Raw genomic sequence first — 22,167 nt, 5'->3', positions numbered from 1 at the left:
ATTTTTCAAAGCTACCTGGATAGCAGCCAGTGTCCAATAATGAGATAAAGGCCCTTATTTCCAGGTTGAAATCAAATAAAGATCCTTGAGAATATATACTTCCATCTGAGCTCTGTAAGGAATACATAGAATGGGGGGTGCGTAACCTGGATGGCTTATTTACCACCATAAACAACACAGGCAAGATGCTCTCCTAATGGAAAATGAGTATCATTTTCCTGATTTATAAGAAAGTGAATAGGAATGATCCACAAAACTATTGGTCAATTAGCTTGTTCAACATCTCCTCAAATGGTATCTCCTTAAAAAAAATATTAAACAGGTTGCAAAGTTAACAATAAGTGGAATTCAGAGGAGGATACAGTATCATTGATCAATGTTTTACTTTGAACCAAAATTTGAAGAAATATACTAAGAATATTAAGAATAATCTTTATGTAGCTTTTATTGATCTTCCTGCTGCATTCGGCTCTATTAATTGAAACAGACTGTGGGAGAAATTTCACATTGGCAACATCGATTGCAGATTTCTGCTATTGATTCAAGAACTATACAGCTATACACAAATGAGGATCAGAGTAGGTTTAAATGGTGGTAATGACTGATGCTTTTAAAATGTCGTGAGGAGTGAAGCAAGGTTGCATTCTGTCTCCCACTCTTTTTAACTTTTATATGAATAATTTGGTGCCATATTTAGCCAATGCAAACTCCCCCTCTCCAGTAATTTGGAACAAAAAGATCTGAAATTTTATATATGCAGGTGCTCCTCTCTCTTTTCTGATTGGGCCTCAAAAATCTCTTGGAGATGTTCAGTGCATATGGAAACACTGAAGATTATGATTTTTGGAAAACACAGTCCTAGGTATAGCAAGAGAAGCACTGATAAAGTTCTGTTACAATAAGGCAGGTCAGTTGATTGAACCTGCCCTAAATATATTTGATAGCAAAATGCTTACTCAAATGCTCTATTGCATTGAAATCTGGAGCTCTGATTTGAACTCCTTTAAAGTTTTGGAAACTGCAGAATATTTTCTTTGGAAGCTATTCTCTCTGCCACCAGGAATTTCAGCAATGCTTCTTTGTACAGAATCCAGGTATCCAACAATTAAGGCAAGAACAAACTGTGCTCCATTTAAGTGTATTAAAAAAATTACTACTATGCCTATTGAGTGCTTTCCTGAGCTGTGCTATATGGAACTGGGTGATAACCAACTCTGGAAAGCAGCTTGTCAAGATGTTTTTGACTATTATTGTTTTCCAAAACTGAGCTCTGCTTAACCTTGAATATGTGTCAACTCAGGCTCTTCTAGATAGAATCCAGAAGGAACCTGCAAATAATTTGAAACACCATATGTTGGTGTTTCAAGTTGGTATGCAAGTTCGCAACCCACAGCATTTGCAACCCGCAGCAGCATGTCTGTGCACGTGCAGGTTGTGATTCGGCACTTCTGCGCAAAGCATGATTTAGCGCTTCTGCACATGCGCGACCGCCGGAACCCAGAAGTAACCCGTTCCAGTACTTTTGGGTTTCAGCAGTCCGTAGCCCCAAAAAACGTCTGAAGCGTCAGTAACCCAAGGTATGACTGTACCTGTCTTTGTATTTGTGGTCAACCTCAGGTTGAAGACCCATTATCTGTCAGCCTGCCCCTTATATAGGGACCCAAGATATCACTTTTTGAAACCTTTGTTCACACACGTGAGCAGCCACACCTTGGTAGAAATGACTTCGTTTCTTTTTAGTGACAATAACAGCTTCATAACACAGAGAGAGTGACCTAAGCACTGCCACCTCCTCCCTCCCCCAAAAATCAGGAAAAGGTAGTTAGATAAAATGAATATAAATTGTTATGGTGATTTGGAGTTTTAACCAGAAATCAAGCTGGATTGGAGCTGTACTTTATTAATACTATTGCTTAATATAAGTTTGTCATGGCCTTTGGCTAGAACAAGAATCTTATGAGCTAAACTATACTTGGAAATCTCAACTGTGCTCAATGGAGCTTTTTCATGGTATGCATACAAATGTATTAAGTTGCACTGATTTCAGTGGACTTTCTCTCAGAGAAGGGTGGACAGGGTTGCAGTCTTAATAGCCTACGGTGTTCAATAAAGAATTAAAGCTGAAATCCTATGCATATTTATCTTGGAGTAAGGACATTGAACTTAATAGGACTTGCTTCTAATATGCACTATTGACCTCTTACCTCTGCTAAAGGTGGGACTTAGGGCAAAATACTACAGGTTTACACAGCAGACATGAATTTTAAAAAGCCCTAACAGCCCCTTCTCTGGAAAGTATACTAACTTATGTCTGTGCTTGTTTTCCAATGCAGAATGGGAAAGCTGGATAGCTCTGTTGGTTAGAGTATGGTGCTAATAACACCAAGGTTGCAAATTCAATCTCTGTATGGGACAGCTGCATATTCCTGCATTGCAGTTCTATGATTTAGTAAGTAGACATTAGATGTACTGTCACCCCTTCCACTTTCATGTTGCTGAGCTTCTTTGCCAGCATACTAGGAATGTTGGAGAATTCCAATAAAAACAGAGACAGAGTGGTAATCTCTCATGTTCACTTATTAATCCCAGGTCTAGATCAGAAACTGTTCCAGCAAATACAATTGGTGGTATTCAGCATTGTTGCTGCAAATTATATGTAATTGATCACATTCCCCCCCCCACTTGCCTAATTTTCAATGAGTTTCCTTTGCACTGAAATGAACAGGATGACATAACATAATGACTGTAGTTTATGCAATGAATTAAGTTGCATCAGTTACATAATTTTGTCACAAGGGGCAATGAGACGAATAAACATAGCTTTTAGTGGAAGATGAACTGCTGCAGAATGGAAACGCAGGGCTAGAATGGAAAACAATGCCAGCTTACATTCTTACACCACATACACTCTTCCTTCCAACAACCAAAGAAGGAGCAGGTGTAGAGAGCTGAAGAACAGAAAAGATGCCCTGCTGGATCAGGCCAATGGCCGATCTAGTCCAGCAACTTCCCTATGGGAAGCCTGCAAGCACAAACTGAGTATAACAGATTCTCCCTTCTCTGTCAGAAATAAACACTTATAAGAATGGTGTAGCTATGAACCAGGGATCAAGTTTGCTTCCCCCCTTCCTTCTTCCTTATCCTTTTCCCTTTGTGTCATGTCGTTTAGGTTGCAAACCTAATGGCAGAGACATGCTCAACTTATAGCATTCCTAGAGACTGCTAATAAAACTGTATCCTTTATCCAGACACTATTGTCCCATGTTGTTTGAGTGATTGCCACAGTCGACCTGACTGAATAGCAATCTGTGACAAGATAGAATTGCATGTGCAGACACCATGAGGCATTTGAGCTTTGCTTACGGGGTGTGTGTGTGTGCATGCGCATTTTAACAGGAGGCCCAGAGGAGGGAGTGTGCATACAGGATATGCACAGAAAAGATGTGTGGCAAAAGCTCCTGAAAAAGGCAGAACCATAAACTCTTTCCCTCTCAGTGGTGGCTGGTGCAACAGCCAATAGCAGGAAGAGCCACCTCCAGATTGGTTGTAAATAGAGAAGGAGGGAGACAGGAATTGGTTGATGGCAGAAACAGATTGGTGGGGCAGAGCATCATTTGCCTCAGTGGAACAACCACAACTGCCATCTCCCCCACCCCTTGCTCACCCACAAATACTGTTGAGCCAAAGTTTCTCAGAAGAAATTTCTTAAAAGATAATACATTGCTCCCTCCAAGAGAAAGAAAGTTTTGCTAAATTTTCTCAGGATATTCTCTGCCATTGGGGGCAGGGTAAAGACTTCTAGTTCTCTCCCCACACTTCACAATGCCCCCAAAGTCTATGGTATAGTTAGGGGGTGGCTAGATGCAAAATGGCAGCCAGGTGGCCATCACAGGTGTCACTATTTTTCTTTGCAGCAGCAGCAAAACGATAAATGAAAAACTTTTATGTTGGCGGGGGGGGGGGGTGGTGTAGAAAATGTATCACTGCTTAACAGCATTCCTGCTCCCAAATCAAATGTTGGAATATTTCTCTTTTCATTCAAGAATATTCAACAAAATGGTACTGAAATATTGCTGACTACGAATAAGGTAGAAAATTTCAGGTCACTAAGCTCCCTCTCTCCCTCTCTCTCAGCTTGATCAAGAGATGATGAAAAGGAATAAAGCATCTTTTTATCCCTGTTCTAAGCTAAGCCCATTGGTCTGTTAGGATTTTGATGTTAAACACCACCATGCACCTATATCTGTACCATGTTGCTATATCTGTATTACAGCATGTTGGGCCCTGTCATCCTGAGCCATCTTCATCAGATGTGGAAAAATGTGTTGTTCAGCCTCCTCAATTTTGCTACTGTGTTCTTGCTTATCACCATTTTTCTACATTTCTGCAGCTACAACCTTCTTATTAATGACCATATTGGTTGCAATGATTTGGAAATCAAACAAAACTGTATCAGAACATAAAGGTAAAGGGTAAAGGGACCCCTGACCATTAGGTCCAGTCGTGACCGACTCTGGGGTTGCGGCGCTCATCTCGCTCTATAGGCCGAGGGAGCCGGCGTACAGCTTCCGGGTCATGTGGCCAGCATGACTAAGCTGTTTCTGGCGAACCAGAGCAGCACACGGAAACGCCGTTTACCTTCCTGCCAGAGTGGTACCTATTTATCTACTTGCACTTTGACGTGCTTTTGAACTTCTAGGTTGGCGGGAGCAGGGACCGAGCAACAGGAGCTCACCCTGTTGCGGGGATTCGAACCGCCAACCTTCTGATCAGTAAGTCCTAGGCTCTGTGGTTTAACTCACAGTGTCACCCGCATATCAGAACATAGTGGTGCTTAAAAGCTAGTTGTTGCAAAATGACAATGTCCAGGACTTGTTTACTTGTGGAAGTTGCAATAGTGTTAACCAACATGCACCCACAGATGCAAATGTCCCTGCCAGTACCTCCTATTGTGCTCGTCTTAGCAAATATCCCCTCAGAAAACCCCATACACAACCTTCCAGCTCTGTTCTTGTTTGTTCAGCCTCTCCTACTTAGAAGCCATTATGTCATGCCCCATGTCAGCCACTTTGTGTCTGGCACCTACAGCACTTCTTTAAAATCTCAAATGTGCCCACCGGCCCAAAAAGGTTGGTGACCTTTGTTATAGTAGACCACATGGGAGCAGCCATAATCAAAAGTAAAGGTTCCTGCTTCTAGCCCTTGCAGCTCCTGGTTTCTCTATAAGAATATAGGTTTGTGCTGAGGAGAATGAGGAAGAAAGTAGGACAGCTCCCCCCTCCCCAACTTCAGACCCTTCTAATGTTGCTAGGCTCCATCAGCTCCAGCATCCCTGATGGTAAGAAGTGTAGTTGAACAATATCCATAGGGCACGAGGTTGTGGAAGGCTCAAGTAGGGCAAAGGTAGAATTTTCTTATCTGAGCACAGATGTGCATAATTCTCAGCAGAATTGTGCTTATATTCTCATTGTTTTAGCTTCTATAATATGCTGAAGATGCACTTCTTTATTCTGGCCTTTGACACGTGTGATATATATTTTCAGGGGCCACCCTATTATTTTGGTTTTAGTATTGTATTTTAAAATTGCTGTACCATGCAAGAAATCAAATTCAGCATCACCACCTTGCACCAACAATTCAGCTGTGAATTCAAAGAATTCTTAGGTAGCAAGTAACCAATCAAGCTAGACAAATTTACTGGGTTTGGAAGAAGGCTATCAGCTCTTAAAAGCCAAAATAATAGTACCTTGGCAAGGCCTGGGATGGAGTTGGTGTCAACATGTGACTGTACTTACTAGAATGTAATGTGCACTTTTTTGTTTTTTTTTAAATTTCATTTTTGCATTTTTCAGTTACACACATTCATTTCTTTCTGTGTGTTTTTCCAATTTATCTTAACATCTCTTCTAAACATCTAATACAACATCTAATACAATAGTAAGCATCTAATACAACAATAAAACAATAAAACATCTCTAATCACATCCTGTCAGTGATTCACATCCTGTCAGAGAGCCAGTGCGGTGTAGTGGTTAAGAGCGGTTGCAACCCTTATAAAATTGCAAAGCATTTCATTTTCACTGCATATTTTATATAAGTCATGGTGCTTGATCCTCCAAGGTCTGTTGTGGTCCTTGGTCCTCCATGGCCAGTGTGGTGTAGTTGTTAAGAGCGCTAGTCTCGTAATCTGGTGAACCGGGTTCGCGTCTCTGCTCCTCCGCATGCAGCTGCTGGGTGACCTTGGGCTAGTCACACTTCTTTGAAGTCTCTCAGCCCCACTCACCTCACAGAGTGTTTGTTGTGGGGGAGGAAGGGAAAGGAGAATGTTAGCTGCTTTGAGACTCCTTCGGGTAGTGATAATCATCAACAAGGATTCCCCCCCGCCATATGAAGTTAGTCCAGTCCTTCTTCCATTGTTTGAAGTGATTCATGTTTCCTAATACAGGTAGGTAATGCACACTTTTTTTGGCCAGATTACGTCACAAAAATTAGGGTGTGCATTAGATTTGATGGTGCCAGCAAATACTTTTTGGGTTTCAAGGTTCTGAAAATTGAGGTGCATGTTAGATTTGATGGCACATTAGATTCAAGTAAATATGGTACATCATTAGGCAGCTCCATCCTAACAGGGTCTAGAGCAGATGCTGTCGCTCCTTCTGTAATGGATCACTAGACCTGTAATTCACCTGCCACTAATGCCCCCAACTTAACATGGGTCTAATAGGGGTACTGTCTTAATTTCCCACAATGCTCCAGACAGCAAGGGCATTGTAATTAAAATGATAGCTGGGATGCTGCTGCTCAACATCTCCAGCAGGAAAGACTTCTTGGGGGGAAACTGATATGGGAAGGAGCCTGACAGAGGACAGTTTGAACTAGGATTTTTTTAGGGGGCGGAGGGGGAGTCCAAGGGTGGCACCCAGTGGTAGCAGAGCACAGTTAACAGAAAATACCGGTATGTTGCTTATCTAATAATTATAGTTGTTATTATTATTATTAGTTATTGTTGTTATTATTATTGTCATTATTATTTTTACTATAAGGTCTTAGGGCAAGTCACACCAATTTAAAATACAAAACGTGTTAAGGGTGCTGGGAACTGTAGCTCTCTGAGGGGTGAACTATGGTTCCCAGGATTCTTTGTGGGGAAACCCATGTGCTTTAAATAGATGACTGTGTACACAGCCAGAGAGAAAGAACAAAAATCTTGTTGGCACCCTGCCAGGAAGGAGAAAAGCAATTATGTGGAAAAGACCCACACATCCTGCCTCATTTATGCATAATTCACATGCAGCCCTTAGCTGTGTGAGTGTGTGTGTGCTTGCGTGCGCATCACACTATATAAAAGGCTCCCACACAGATGAAGCTGCATGTGAAGGATATTGCAGAGAATTGTCACACAGAGAAGCGAATTAAGCAACTTGTTAAGCATCTTATAAGAAGGGGGGGGACCACCCTGTAAGAGAATTCTTCTTAAGACGATCCCAGTGGGATAAATAATAGTAATCAGCTGCAAATAATGTGCCTGAAATCAGCTCTCAAATAACCCCTTGTTGCTGCTGCTGTAAAGATCTGGTCCTATGCATGTTTACTCAAAACAATGGAAGGTACCTTATATCAGATCAGACTACTTATCCATCTAACGCAGTATTGTCTATTCCTGTCCTATTTTCTCTCAGATTGGGGTCGAGGGGGTGGGGTGAAATGCTGCAGCTGTAGGGACTCACTTTTAGGATGGAGGTGTCACATCTCAAAGAGCAAGGGCATGTTGTGCAACAGATCAGTCAAGGCTATTAGTAACATCCAATCCAATAGATCTTTACAGACAGGTACTGATAGGTCAGGACCCTCGAGAGCTTCTGGTGGCCATTGTTAGTGAGAACAGGGACTGCTGTTACCTTAACAGCATGCTTAGGTGTTCTAAAGGCTGGCTATCCCATAGCTATTAATCTGTTCCGAATTCATGGCTTCTACTGCCTGGAGGCAGCAAGCACTGCCTTGTCCTATGAACTGGAGGAGTTAAGCAAGGCCACATCTCTGGTCTAGATGGTCTGAGAGAGTAGGAGTGATGGCTCGACACCTGATGCCCCTTTTTCCTTCAAGTCTGCCCCAATGGAGGATCTGGTCCTGAGAACAAAATAATTCCAACTGACATTGGATCTCCAGGGTCTCAGACAGAGTGCTCACCAATCACCTGGTACTTGATCCATATTTTAACTGATGATGCTTCACAATTTAGCTTTAGCACTTATCCTCCCCATTAAGTGAGTCAATTCAGTGTGGCTTACTCTCAAGTAAATTTATGCAATATTTCAGCATTAGCTGCATTTGACTGTCCTTTCAATCAGCAGCTGGGAAAATGGCATTAGCTGGGAAAATATACTAGTAGCATATATACTTATTCGGGAACAAACCCCACTGAATGTTGTGCAACTTACTTCTGAGTAGACATGCACAGGAATATGTGGTTTTGTTATTGGATGGAGCTATTGGATGGAGCACTGGAAATGTTGAAATGTATATACATGTATGTGGTGCAGGACTTTCTGTTCAGCTGAGCAATTATTGTTTTGTTTGCCATTTGCCATTTGTTGTGGCTGGTGTGTGTGTGAATTTACAAAACAGCATTGAGGTCATTTAAGATGACACAATTAAAATGATAAGGGGATTCCTGAGGGAAATTTTGCTTTACATGTTTATCTTCCCTCACTTAAATTTTTTTTTTTAATACCTGCCACAAATTTCTTTATACTAATTGGGCTGTTTGCCAGCAGCAAGCTGAAAAGAGCATCTGGACATCTGCAGCAAACCTCTTTCAGTCAGTCTGCCAGGGCTGAGTCTTACATTGCTTCTGGCTATTTTCATTTTGACATGTGGTCACTCATTACTATCCTCAAAAACACATACACAAAACCAACCAGCAAAACAAAACATATACTTTCAAGTGTGCCCAAGTCTTGAGGCACATACAGCTTGTGCTTATCCAAAATGTATTATTATAGCCAGTGGCGTAGCGTGGGTTGTCAGCACCCGGGGCAAGGCAAGTAATTTGCGCCCCCTAACCCGTGGATTTGCGCCCCCTAACCCTAACCCCCAGATGTTGCGCCCGGTGCGGCCGGCCCCCCTGCACCCCCCACGCTACGCCACTGATTATAGCTGGAATGATAGCAAGGGGCAAACCCTTCTCCCAATTAAAATTTATTCTTATGACGCAAGGCGGACTGGCAACAAAGTGTTGCAGCATAGAGTTCTTGAGTTGACAGTTCAGGCCAGCCAGCCATGTCTCCTTTAAGGCTCCTCCTTTCTCCATTTACCTGCCTCCCTGGGATGTTTTGGAGGCTACTTTTTAGGTCTTCCCAAGGTAAAGGTAAAGGTAAAGGGACCCCTGACTGTTAAGTCCAGTCTCGGATGATTCTGGGGTTGCGGCACTCATCTCGCTTTACTGGCCATGGGAGCCGGCGTTTGTCAGTAGACAGCTTCTGGGTCATGTGGCCAGCATGACTAAGCCACTTCTGGAAAACCAGATCAGTGCACGGAAATGCCGTTTACCTTCCCGTCGGAGCGGAACCTATTTATCTACTTGCACTTTGATGTGCTTTTGAACTGCTAGGTGGGCAGGAGCTGGGACCGAGGAATGGGAGCTCACCCCGTCGCGGGGATTCAAACTGCCAACCTTATGATCGGCAAGCTCTAGGCTCTGTGATTTAGACTACAGCGCCACCCGCATCCCCCCAAGTTATTCTGCAAACCTTTACTTCTGAAGGTGTTTGTGTGTGTGTGTGGGGGGGGGGAGTTTCTGGGCAAATGGAGGAGTGTTTGTGATTGCTCTACTTGATCACGAGTGTTTGTTTTGCTCCATAGTTAATGTTGGCTATAACTGGGATACTTTAATTTAAACGATTCTGATGGTTAATAAAACTAAAACAAGTGATACTATTTCTCCATTCCAGTATGCCCTGTAATGAAATAAACCATGAAGCTTTGGCACATCCATCTTTTACTTGCACACAGACACCAAGTGAGCCTTCAGGTATGATAATAAAACTTGCCCCTCTGTCCCCCCAGTGATCCAAGGAAAAGCGGCACCTTATAGGCATGCAGTCTTGGGCAAATCTTATTAAAATAATGAAATGGCAATAAAGTTCATTTTCTTTCATAAAAGCTATATTCATTGGCAAACAACGGAGCTGCCTTTGTCATTTAAAAGTCAAATTTCCCCTGCTTCTTGACAGTTTAAAATAGATCAGAGCAGTTACTCTTCAAACCTGGAGATTATTCAAGGTAAATATTAAGTCTGTAACAGAATAAGACTCAAGGCATGATTCATTGCCTCTGGCTGTGGCACTGCAGGGCACAATAGGAGCCCCTTCCTAACTATGTTTGCACAGAAGCGAGCCTCATTTATTTCAGCAGGATGTACATCAAAGGAAGGCTGCAATCCTATCGGCACTCACTAAGTAGTAAGTCCCACCAAATCCAGTTACTTTGCTAAGGATCAGGCTTCGTGTGCCTAAGATTGCAGCCTATGCTTGCAGAAACCTCTGAAGCAGGTGTGCGGGTAAGTGAGGAGGATGTCACAGTAGATGCCAAGGTTCCTCCTGAGTGCAATAGGCCCACACTGGTCCAAAGCCCAGAACAGTGCCAGCTCCAGATTTTGGACCATCCTTGGGCAAGAAAGACACCCTCTGTGGTGCCCTTCATGAACCTCTCCTCATTGCAGCAGATACATAATGGCTTCTGTCAGCCTCCCTGCTGGGTTAGGGTTGGGATCGGGAAGAAATCTGGATCGGTTCATGTTTAAAGGCAGGTTTGCCTCCAAGTTTTGCATTACGGTTATCCAGCCAAGTACAAAAATGCATATACTAGGGTAAAGTGTGCATTAAAATGTACACATTTTTTTTTAAAAAATGATTACTTTAAGAAAAACATTAAACTGATGTAGAAATGTGGAGAACTGAACATAAGACTAGGAGAAACAAAAATTGACATATTCAACACTGTAAGTGTGCACCATCAGAAGATGCTCAACTAAGATGCTCCTTGATGTTAGCTCTGGACCAAAAGCTGGCTTAGCAAAAAAAGAAGAAGAAAAAAGAAAAAGATACCCAAGGAAGAGGTCAGACCCTTACCATAAGGTGCAGTAGAACAGTGCAAGATATCTCCCTACCCTACATGGAATCTAGGTCAGCTGCACTAGGTTAGCTGCACTCGATGTGCACAAAAATGGATTCAGGTATCTATAGAGAGCTGATTCCCAGTCCATTCAATGTTAGACTGCAAGATATATAAAGTTGTTATAGAAAAAGATAGTGAAAAGTGAAAAAACTACTGGTACTTCACGAGAGTCCAGTGCAATAGGCAAAACATTTTAGCACACCAATTAGGCTTTGCAAAAACTCTTATTCTGCTTTAGAAAAAACGAAAACAAAAAAAAAATCCTTCTAGTAGCACCTTAGAGACCAATTAAGTTTGTTATTGGTATGAGCTTTCATATGCATGCACACTTCTTCAGATTTACTTTAGACATTTAGGTAAGTGAGGTGTTAGTGTGAAGACTCAGGTCAAAGATGCTGTGATTGGGAAATGAACAGAAGAAGAATGGAATGGAATGGAAGCTGGCCCAAGCAAAGGAAGTTGCCTTATTCTGAGTCGTACCACTGACCCATCTAATGGATGGCAACAGTTCATCAGTGTTTCAGATAGGGGATTTTGTCAATCCAACTGGAAGATGCAAAGGATTGAGCCAGGGACCATCTTAATGCAACACATGCACTCTACTACTAAGCTATAGCCCTTCCCATATGGGGATTTTAAGGTGTAAAAACGTTTCATTTAAGAGGCAGGATAATTACCAATTCACTTAAGTATCAAAAAGCAGGGAAGTTAAAACACCTGGGCTTAGCTTACTAGGGCTTATCCTAGTTTGGTCCTAGTTAGATAAATTTTGCCCAGAGGATCTGACCTTTAGCTCACCTTAATAGGGGTTTTGTAAATCTGCTCTGCCCTAAAGATTCCACCATCGTCTGTGCCTTTTTCCTGCTGTTAGCAAGCACCCACACAATGGTCTCTGGGAGTCTTGACTGTGCATATGATTTGTGGTTTGCTGATGAGACCATTAAGCTCATGGTCAAACAATTATGGTGCTTTGGGGTGGCGGGGGGAGGAGAGAGAAGAAGCAAAAATGATGCAATGCTGCATCAAAAACACAATTTTAAAAACCCCAACATCCCAGTGCACTGTATGTTGTAAATTCTAAATTTGTTAAAAGCAGGATGTGTTGTTTACAGCTGTTCAGTTCTACTAAATATTTGGATTTGCTTCCTCAGCGAGAGCAGGAACTGACTGGCTATAACTCCCTGCCTTGTTCAATAACTTCCAGTAATTATCAGGAAGAAAATGTAATAAATTTGTGTAATGGACTGCCCCTTTGCTATAATATACAATCAGAGACGATCAATGCTTCTTACAATAAGGAGAAGAATTACTACTGTGTTTTATTTTATAGCATTGGCAATACAGCTTTGGAAACCACAAGAGGGAGTAAAGGTAAACTCAAGTGGTCAAATTCCAGAACCATAAAGCACAGCCCAGGGCTGACAGTTTACAAAGTAGCTACACAACCAGGCATTAATGTACTACCTTTACTTGTTCACCCATCCAGCACATGCAAAATCCCTTGGTGACTGCTCTTTCACTTTCCCGTGCTTGGAAATCGGTATATAATTAATAACAATCAAGATCAACCTTTTGCCAGAAGCATTACAGGAAATATGTGGAAAGCTGAAGACAGATCAGAAAGAGTTCTCCAAAGGGGTTTGGAAACCAGATATTCTTCCATGGCCTTAATATATAGTTTTATACTTACTTAAATCAAAGGACATCTTTGAGCCTTGCCTACTTATGCTTAAAGTATAATTACACGCCATATATATTGGTACATAAATGAAAGCTGTTTCTTGGTTACTTGTTATACTTTTTTTTTTTTTGCCTGTGGCCAAGAGAAGGCCAAGCCTCTGAAGTGTTTCAAGGATAGTGCACTGTGAACATAAAACAGTCAATTAATTGGGATAATAGGTCCCAGCATGTAATTGCATTGCTAAGGTATTATAGTTCCTGAGCTGAACTGAAATAGTATTTATTCAAGGCTGTTAGTCACCCATAGATAACTTTACTTGCCCACTGATGCTTAAATAAGTGCATCATCCATCAGTTATATTATATATGGAGGAATTTATAACAAAAAAAAATCATTATCGTGTCTCAACATTATGACAGAAAACAGTATATAAAAATTACTGAAGAGTCATACCTGCAAAACACCACTCAAGAGCATAATTCAATGAGAAGTTTGCCCAGCTGCAGTACTTAGTCATGAGTTGCATAAATCCCAAGTTGTGCTAAAACAGATCATAAGGTTGGGTGTTCAGTTGTTACATTTTGTGTTGGATGTCTCTGCTGGAATCTAATGAGTTGGGTCCAGAGAGCTCATGAGTGAAGTTCTGCTCATGGCATGTTCTAATTCACAGAAGGGTGAGGTGACTATTTCCCAAGATTCCCCCTGCGCCACCAGCAAATTACTCTGGATGTTTGGAAGACCCTGTAGAACAGCTTGGGACAAGAGGGAAATTGACAAAAGCCAACTCTCTTCTCCTTCTGTGAGTGGAATATCACAGTTCCTTCAAGGCAAGGACCTTTTCTGAAGTTTAATTCTGAACTTGAGTTGGTTGGTGCATGGTCAATACATGCTACATGATGTAGTTATGGCAGCCAGCTTAGATGACTCTAAAAGGAGATTAGACAAAATGCAGGATAAGGCTATCCATGGCTACTAGATGGCTATATTGCCACCACTGTCAGCAGCCTCCAAATACTAATTTTGGGGGAACATGAGTAGGATAGTGCTGTTCCCCATAGCTTCTGACCATGGACTTCCATGGGCATCTGGCTGGCCAATGTAACATACTTAATGCCTCCATCATAACCACCTAATATTATAGACAAATTCTAGCCACAGAATAGGTGGCACTGTGGGTTAAACCACAGAGCCTAGGACTTGCTGTTCAGAAGGTTGGTGGTTTGAAACCCTGCAACGGGGTGAGCTCCCGTTGCTTGGTCCCTGCTCCTGCCAACCTAGCAGTTCAAAAGCATGTCAAAGTGCAAGTAGATAAATAGGTACCGCTCTGGCGGGAAGTTAAACGGCGTGTCTGTGCGCTGCTCTGGTTTGCCAGAAGCGGCTTAGTCATGCTGGCCACATGACCCGGAAGCTGTACGCCGGCTCCCTCGGCCAATAAAGCGAGATGAGTGCCGCAACCCCAGAGTCAGTCACGACTGGACCCTAATGGTCAGGGGTCCCTTTACCTTTACCTTACAGTGGTTAGAGTGGTGAATTTAGTTTTAGGAGACCTTGGTTTAAATTCTCTCTTATCTACAAAATGCTGCGCTGAGCTCATTGGATTAAGTATAAGCAAACAAACAATGGAAATGAAAGTTATGCATTTGAATCCACTTTTGTACAGCATAGAGGCAACCCATCACCATTAGACATTATGACTATTAGACACTGAGGGCCACTGTGGTATAGCAGCTGGAATGTTCAAGTTGGATCTGGGTGACCAGGGTTCAAATTTCCACTTAGCCATGAAATTCACTGTGGGAGTTTGGGCCAGTTACTATGCTTCAACCTAGCCTTCTTTGCAAGGTTACTGTGAGGATGAAATGGACAGCGGGTAAGAAAACATGCCACCTTCAGTTCCTTGGAGGAAAGGTGAGATCTAATGCCTACACTACTACTATGACTTCTACTACTGCTACTAGAAATCATCTAGAAAGTGTAAGTCAATAAGATCAATAAGTGAATGTGTATAATATACGATTTCAGCCTTAGTTTGATCCTATGAACTATAACACTTGAGGTGCCATTATGATAATGAAAAATTCATGCAGAATATTGGGAATGTTGCCCCAAGTTCCTACACAGGAACACAATTCTCTTAAGAGTACATTTTTAATGCAAGTTCATTATCATTTATCTACTGGATATGTGAGCTTTTGGTGCACTGGGCTGAATACTTAAATGCCTCAATCAACATACTTTTGTCTCCTCTCCCCTATTAAATCGTTATGGACTGCTCTACACCAATGCATCATTTAACACTTAGATCCCTTACATTCCATATTATGCTCCTTGATGCTTTTCACAAATATGTCGGGGCTACACCATAAACTAGCCATGTCCTATTGAGCTTTACTGCTCTTCTGATTTTAGTAGCATCTGCAATATTTATCAGCATCTTACATGTGTTGAGTTTAACTAAATCAATAATTAAAGTATCGAGGGGTAAATGGCTGCAGGATAGAGAGCATGTGGAATTCCTCAACCTTTTAACCACAACACATGGCTTGCTTTTTCGTCTCCTGTAAAGTGTTTCATCAAATATATTCACCTCTTGCCTATATTTGGAAGGTTTATGCCATGGTCTATTTATGTGAGACATTATCTTAGCCTTCTGCTTTCACTGAATATTGCGCGCTGGTTCATATATATTAAGGAACAAATTGTATTTCCTTGACTAACTTTGTATTTCCAATTCCTTGGCTTGCTTTCTACAATTGATGCTGAAGTTTCTAAGAATACTAAATACCTGTAAAGATACCAAAGTTTTCTCAAGCTGCTGAACAAAGGAGGGGTAGTTGACATGGTACCCTCCAGAGGTTGCTGGACTGCAGCTCTGAACATCTTTGACAACTGGCCTTCCTGGATAAGGCTAATGGGATTTGTTGTCCACAATAACTGGAAAATACCATGTTGATTACTCCAGACATGGAGCATGGACACTGGCTAGCCCAGGACTGAAGGGCTTGCAGGGATTTGAGGAGTCTCTGGAGGCAACACTGGAAAGAAAAATATGTAGTAAACTTTATACACAAAGAAAAAAGGAGATCCTCCCCCCACCAATATACAATATACAGAAAGAGTCTATGAGGCCCATAAACAACGTAAAAAAATACTATTGCTATTTCCAATAACATTCACTGTACAGTGGTACCTTGGTTTGCAACCATAATCCGTTCTGGAGGTCCGGTTGTAAACCAAAACAGGTTGTAACCCAAGACACGCTTTTGCCAATGGGGCCTCCCCACCCCCAAAAAGGGGTCATAATAATAAAAAAGGTTGTAATCCAAAAAAAGGAACACACACTTCCAGGTTTGACATGGTTGTAATCCAAAACGGCTGCAAACCAAGTTACCACTGTGTATATGTATGTATATTTATCATAGAATCATAGAGTTGGAATAGACCACAAGGGCCATTAAGTCCAACCCCCTGCCAAGCAGGAAACACCATCAGAGCACTCCTGACATATGGTTGTCAAGCCTCTGCTTAAAGACCTCCAAAGAAGGAGACTCCACCACACTCCTTGGCAGCAAATTCCACTGTCAAACAGCTCTTACTGTCAGGAAGTTCTTCCTAATGTTTAGGTGGAATCTTCTTTCTTGTAGTTTGGATCCATTGCTCCGTGTCCGCTTCTCTGGAGCAGCAGAAAACAACCTTTCTCCCTCCTCTATGTGACATCCTTTTATATATTTGAACATGGCTATCATATCACCCTTAACCTCCTCTTCTCCAGGCTAAACATGCCCAGCTCCCTTAGCCGTTCCTCATAAGGCATCGTTTCCAGGCCTTTGACCATTTTGGTTGCCCTCCTCTGGACACGTTCCAGTTTGTCAGTGTCTTTCTTGAACTGTGGTGCCCAGAACTGGACACAGTACTCCAGGTGAGGTCTGACCAGAGCAGAATACAGTGGCACTATTACTTCCCTTGATCTAGATGCTATACTCCTATTGATGCAGCCCAGAATTGCATTGGCTTTTTTAGCTGCCGCGTCACACTGTTGGCTCATGTCAAGTTTGTGGTCAACCAAGACTCCTAGATCCTTTTCACATGTACTGCTCTCAAGCCAGGTGTCACCCATCTTGTATTTGTGCCTCTCATTTTTTTTTGCCGAAGTGCAATACTTTACATTTCTCCCTGTTAAAGTTCATCTTGTTTGTTTTGGCCCAGTTCTCTAATCTGTCAAGGTTGTGTGTGTGTGTGTGTGTGTGTGTGTGTGTGTGTGTATAAAAGCAATCCCACAATATTCTCATCTAAGATTCAGCTTCATAGGGGAATTCTGTATATTCAGGTCATTCAGTGGCCTTTTGACTACAATATGAGTCTCTCTCGCATGTGTTTTTATGTAGCATTGTTGCAATTTATATCATACAGTACACACTTTTATGCATTCCTGTTACTATAGATTGTATTGCTATTTCCAGCAATAACGTCCACTGTTTATTAGATTCTTCACGGTCCCCATTGACTTTCTGTGTGGTATTTTTGAATAGCTAACTTTATAAAAAGGAGCAAACACTCTGTATGAAGATAGAAAAACTTCAGCTCCCATTGCCTTCCTAACTAAAGTGCAAGTCCAGCAAAAAGTTACTCTTTCATCATGGTTACAGTTAAATCTTTGTAACACATGCAATAATGATTAGGAATGGTAAGCATATCTCATTAAAGGAAAAAGAAAAATCAAAGGCACACATCCTGACTATTGGACAAGCTTTATAAACATTTGGAGAAGCTTGGTAGTTATCTTCTAGGAAGCTAAGATCAGGCTCCTTTTTATCATTTTCATCATTCTACTGCCAAGATCACATTGCAATGCCTGCATGTCAAACGATGAAACACTGGGCAATATGATGCCTCAGTGTTACGACTGCCAAGGGGGAAATTTCATCAACCTGCAACAGTTAGCCATCTCTCTCCTGGCTTCCCCTTTATTGTTCATCCCTTGGAACTAATGGGAACAGCACATGGTGCCATCATCACTTCCACAGGAAGAAAAGAAAAGAAGCAAAGACAGTCATTAATAAAACAAACAAAAAACAAGACAAAACAACAACAACAACAATCATTAGAGAAAATAAAAACTGGAGACTTGAAGGCTTTCTTATCTCATTAGACAGGAGATCCGCAGAAAACTCAGAAAAATCTCGACTCCCCCTCTCTCCTGGAAGAACACGGTGGAGCAAACCATTTTTATGGATGTGAGCTGTATGGGGTGCAATCCCCAAAGCGGATCATGAGCAGCATGGCTGCTGCTGCTGCTGCTAGAGACCTGAAGTCACATTGTGAATGTTATGCTGTTTTGCTTTCTTTCTTAATGTTAGTGGTTCAGATTTTTTTCCCCACAATCATGGAATATGAGTGGGCAACAATGGGCTGTGAGTAGGACCTTTCTCTTCCCCATTTTACTTTATCTGCTGGAAATTACTGGTCTGAAGATGATAGCATGGTATTGGACCCTGGAGGCAGCTGGTCGTAGATAGATAGCTGGATAGGCAGGTAAGTACAGTAGGCAGGCAGGTACTGTATTTTTTGCTCTATAAGACGCACCAGACCACAAGACGCACCTAGGGTAGTTTTTGGAGGAGGAAAACAAGAAAAAAAAAAATCTGAATCTCAGAAGCCAGAACAGCAAGAGGTGAAAGCAGCAATCCCTCTTGCTGTTCTGACTTCTGGGATAGCTGCGCAGCCTGCATTCGCTCCATAAGACGGACACACATTTTCCCTTACTTTTTAGGAGGGAAAAAGTGAGTCTTATAGAGCAAAAAATATGGTACTTCTTTGCATCAGCCACTGGCCTTTGAAATGTGATTTAGAAGAAACAATACATACTCAAACAACTAAACAGGTAAAATTGCCAAACGAAATTAAAACACTAGTCACTGCAATCTGAGTAAAAATACAAGTGGAAGAACACTACTGAGAAACTAAAATTACCAAGCTCAATCAGAATTTTCAGATTAGCCACCTAATAAACTATAAGTAAGAATGGAGTAATTAACTCTTGAAGTTACTCGCTCTGTACCAAGAGCAAAATGATGATACATGAGCAACAGTTCCAGCACTTCTGTTTCTCTCTATCTGGTATCTGAAGAAGTGTGCATGCATACGAAAGCTTATACCCAGAACAAACTTAGTTGGTCTCTAAGGTGCTACTGGACAATTTTTAAATTTATTTATTTATTTTGATGCATCAGGCCAACACGGCCTACCTGAATCGCTCTCTCTATGTCGTGTACACATCTGGTTTTGCAATGGGATTCTCTTACAATGACCTTCCAGCCAGTGGCATAGTGTGTGTGGGGGGGTACTAAAGGGGCCATTGCCCTGAGTGCATTTTTTGGAGGTGGAGCAACCAGGTGCCCCCACCATCAGAGCCTGGCTTCGGCGTGTGAGGGAGCTGTTGAGGCAGCTTCCTTGTATCCAACTGCAGCTCCACTCCCAGGTCATTTCTGACCTGGGGGCAGAGTGGAAAGTTGGCAACAGAGAGCTGCTGCCCCTCTCCTCTACTGGGCTGTGGCAAGCTGCAGTGGGCTTTTTCCATGCCTTGCGCCCCTTGGGGGGGCTCCCTGCGAATGCACCCAGGGTGGCAGAAGCATACGCTCCACCACTGCATCCAGTACTGCTGAAGGAAGTCCATTCAGTCATGCATTTGGTGCATTTGGTAGAATGATGCCACCCTCTCAACACCTGTGTCACCGCTGTTTGCCTGGACTGGGGTGGCAGCGGGGAGGGGCATGTAGCTGCACTTGCTGTACTATCTGATTGACAGTGGCTGTCCCACTTGTGCAACCATGTTGCATTGGCTTCGCCATCACCATACTTTTTATTCAGGAAGCAAGAGCAATAAAATAAAACGCTGCCCTACTTCACCATGCACTGCTACTGTATACAATGCACCCAAAGAGGCTGTCAATCATAGGTGACAATGACACTCAAGTATAAGCTAAAGGAAAAAGCATAAGGCATTGTATAATCATTCTATTAATTTGTCTTGATGTCATTGTGGAAGTATCGTCTCAAGGATACGTTTAAGTGGGAAAAATCTTATAGCTGTGTTATAGAAATACTGTTTAGGAAGCTGATAACAATATACTTATGCCTGTATCTGCATCACCAACAACAACACAGCACATATTGAGATCAATGAATGCAGTGTGTGTGTGTGTGTGTGTGTGTGTCTCCTGTTATCTCTCCCCCTCAAGCTTTCAACCATTTCAAATCCTGACCTTATATTGGTAAATTTAAGGTTACCTCTTTTCATTGTGCTTTCGGGTATTAATTTCCAACCTGCTTCAACTTCAGATCCAGCTTCAGAGACAGAAACTCTTTTTCCTGAAGAACATAACAATGAAAATGACATGTTGAGAGAGACTCTATAGTACCAGATTGCTTTCAAAGCATCTTTCAACACTGTAAAGTGAGAATTTGCAAAGTAGTTTGATTCTACAACAAGTGGGTCAGTAGCAAACTCTGTTGAATTCATTGGGGCTTATCCCTGGTAAATGAAGTTAGGATTGCAGTCTAAGTCAGCCTCCTCCACCCTGATGCCCTCCAAATGTTTTGAATTACAAGGTCAGTCAAACATCTGGAGGATACCAAGTTTGGGATGTATATCTAAATGTTAGGCAATGTACACATATATTTAGGTGGCACAAATGATAACAGCTTATTTTGTGTTTATTTAGAAAAAGAGGGAGTAGACAGTCCGACTTCCATGCTGTGACCCTCCAGATACCAGCGGTTTCCAACTCCCATCAGCCACAACCAGCATGGCTAATGGCCAGGGAAGATGGGAATTGAACAATATTTGGAGGGTCACATGTTCCCCTTCCTGGCAAGATAATCAGGGAAGGGGTCAGATGAATCTTCCAGATCAGAATTCCATAGTCTGAGGACACTTCCAGACTTGCTACATTCAGATGGGATTCAGTCAAAACCAGAAAATTCAGGCTGTAGAATTATTGGTGATTGGGAGGTCCTCTGCAACAAAACTACTTGCTCAAAAGTTTATATTTGTTGTGGTAAGGAAAGTGAAGGGAAAATGCATTGCAAAATGTGGGATTACCTATGTTATGAAGCAACATAATCTAACCTCCTTGCAAACAAATCAGAAGGAATGCTCATTATATAGCCAACATCATCTAATAGCCCTGCAAATAAATAAATATTTTCATGACAAATACTTACTAAATAGCCAACATCATTTAATCTCCCTATAAACAAATCAGGATGAATGCTCAATAAACAGGTCACCTGGAAGCATTCTGGGTGCTATAACTGAGGTACTCTGTCCTGCCTGCCAACAAACCATGCATTGGTGAGGCTCAGAACAGGGCCTGCGTTGAAGATCTGAGTAGGTGGGTAGGAACACACGGTTGGAGGTGAGCCTCAATATGTTGACACCAACTACTTAAGGCTTTGAAGATAATGGATGGCAACTTGAATTGCAAACAGACTCAGAAACAGACCAGAGACTGGCATTAGTGTTCACCTTTAGACAATGTACACGTAATCTGAAATATTCCGGTAAGTGGGTCAAACAGCTTCCATCTGATGGCAAATCTGCTTCTTACTTTGTAACCATATATTCACAGTTTTTTAAAAATCAAAACCTTCCACATGGACTGGCTTACATAATGATTTGTAAAGTGTAAAAGGATGCACAAAGTGGTATCCATATTCAGACACTGAACAAGAACCCATTATTTGGCTCTGATGAACAGAGAGAGATAGACAAAGACAGAAAAAGTTGTGGCCTCATCACCAGCTAGCTGTCTAGAGCATAAATGGTGGAACAGCAAACCCAAAGTTCCTACACATAGCATAGAGAATTATGTTTCAGCAACCCACTATGACATGTCTGCTAGGGATTTTTCAGATTGTCTGGAAACATCTGCTGTGTGCATAATTCTTTAACTATCTATCATCACCATCCTCTGTTACAATTATACTTGAGGATGCTGTGAGTAATAAAAAGGGGAGCTTTTAAAAGTGAGCTCTCACTTTAATTGCTTATGGAGAGATGTGAGTTGAACACGGCTCGACCACAGGCTATAGGAAGAGCTTGAGCACAAGAAAAACCCAGTAGGACCAAATCAAAGGTCTATCTAATTCAGCATTCTGCCCCCACAGAGGCTAGACAGATGGGAAGCCCAGAAGTAGGAGGTCAGTACAATGTGCTCTTGCTATTGTTCCCCAGCAACTGGCAGTCAAAGACAAGCTATCTTTGACCCTGTAAATAACATACAATCATTGTTAGTAGTAGCCACTGGGCA

The 22,167-nt window shown here is 41.9% G+C and overlaps 1 long non-coding RNA gene across 1 annotated transcript in view; it reads right to left on the bottom strand.

Moving 5' to 3' along the window:
- Nucleotides 1-15,652: 15,652 nt before the first annotated feature.
- LOC308579312 overlaps nt 15,653-22,167 on the bottom strand; it is a 205,456-nt gene continuing 198,941 nt past the window's right edge. The window contains exons 3-4 of the long non-coding RNA XR_014004405.1: nt 20,144-20,224; nt 15,653-15,891 (exon numbers count right to left, since the gene is read on the bottom strand). This is a non-coding gene — a long non-coding RNA (uncharacterized lncRNA). The remainder of the gene's footprint in view (nt 15,892-20,143; nt 20,225-22,167) is intronic.

This window comes from Podarcis bocagei (genome assembly GCF_964188305.1).
Source record: "Podarcis bocagei genome assembly, chromosome: Z".
Taxonomy (NCBI): Eukaryota; Metazoa; Chordata; class Lepidosauria; order Squamata; family Lacertidae; genus Podarcis; species Podarcis bocagei.
The sequence above is the reverse complement of the archived record's forward strand: the minus strand, read 5'-3'. Positions and strand labels throughout refer to the sequence as shown.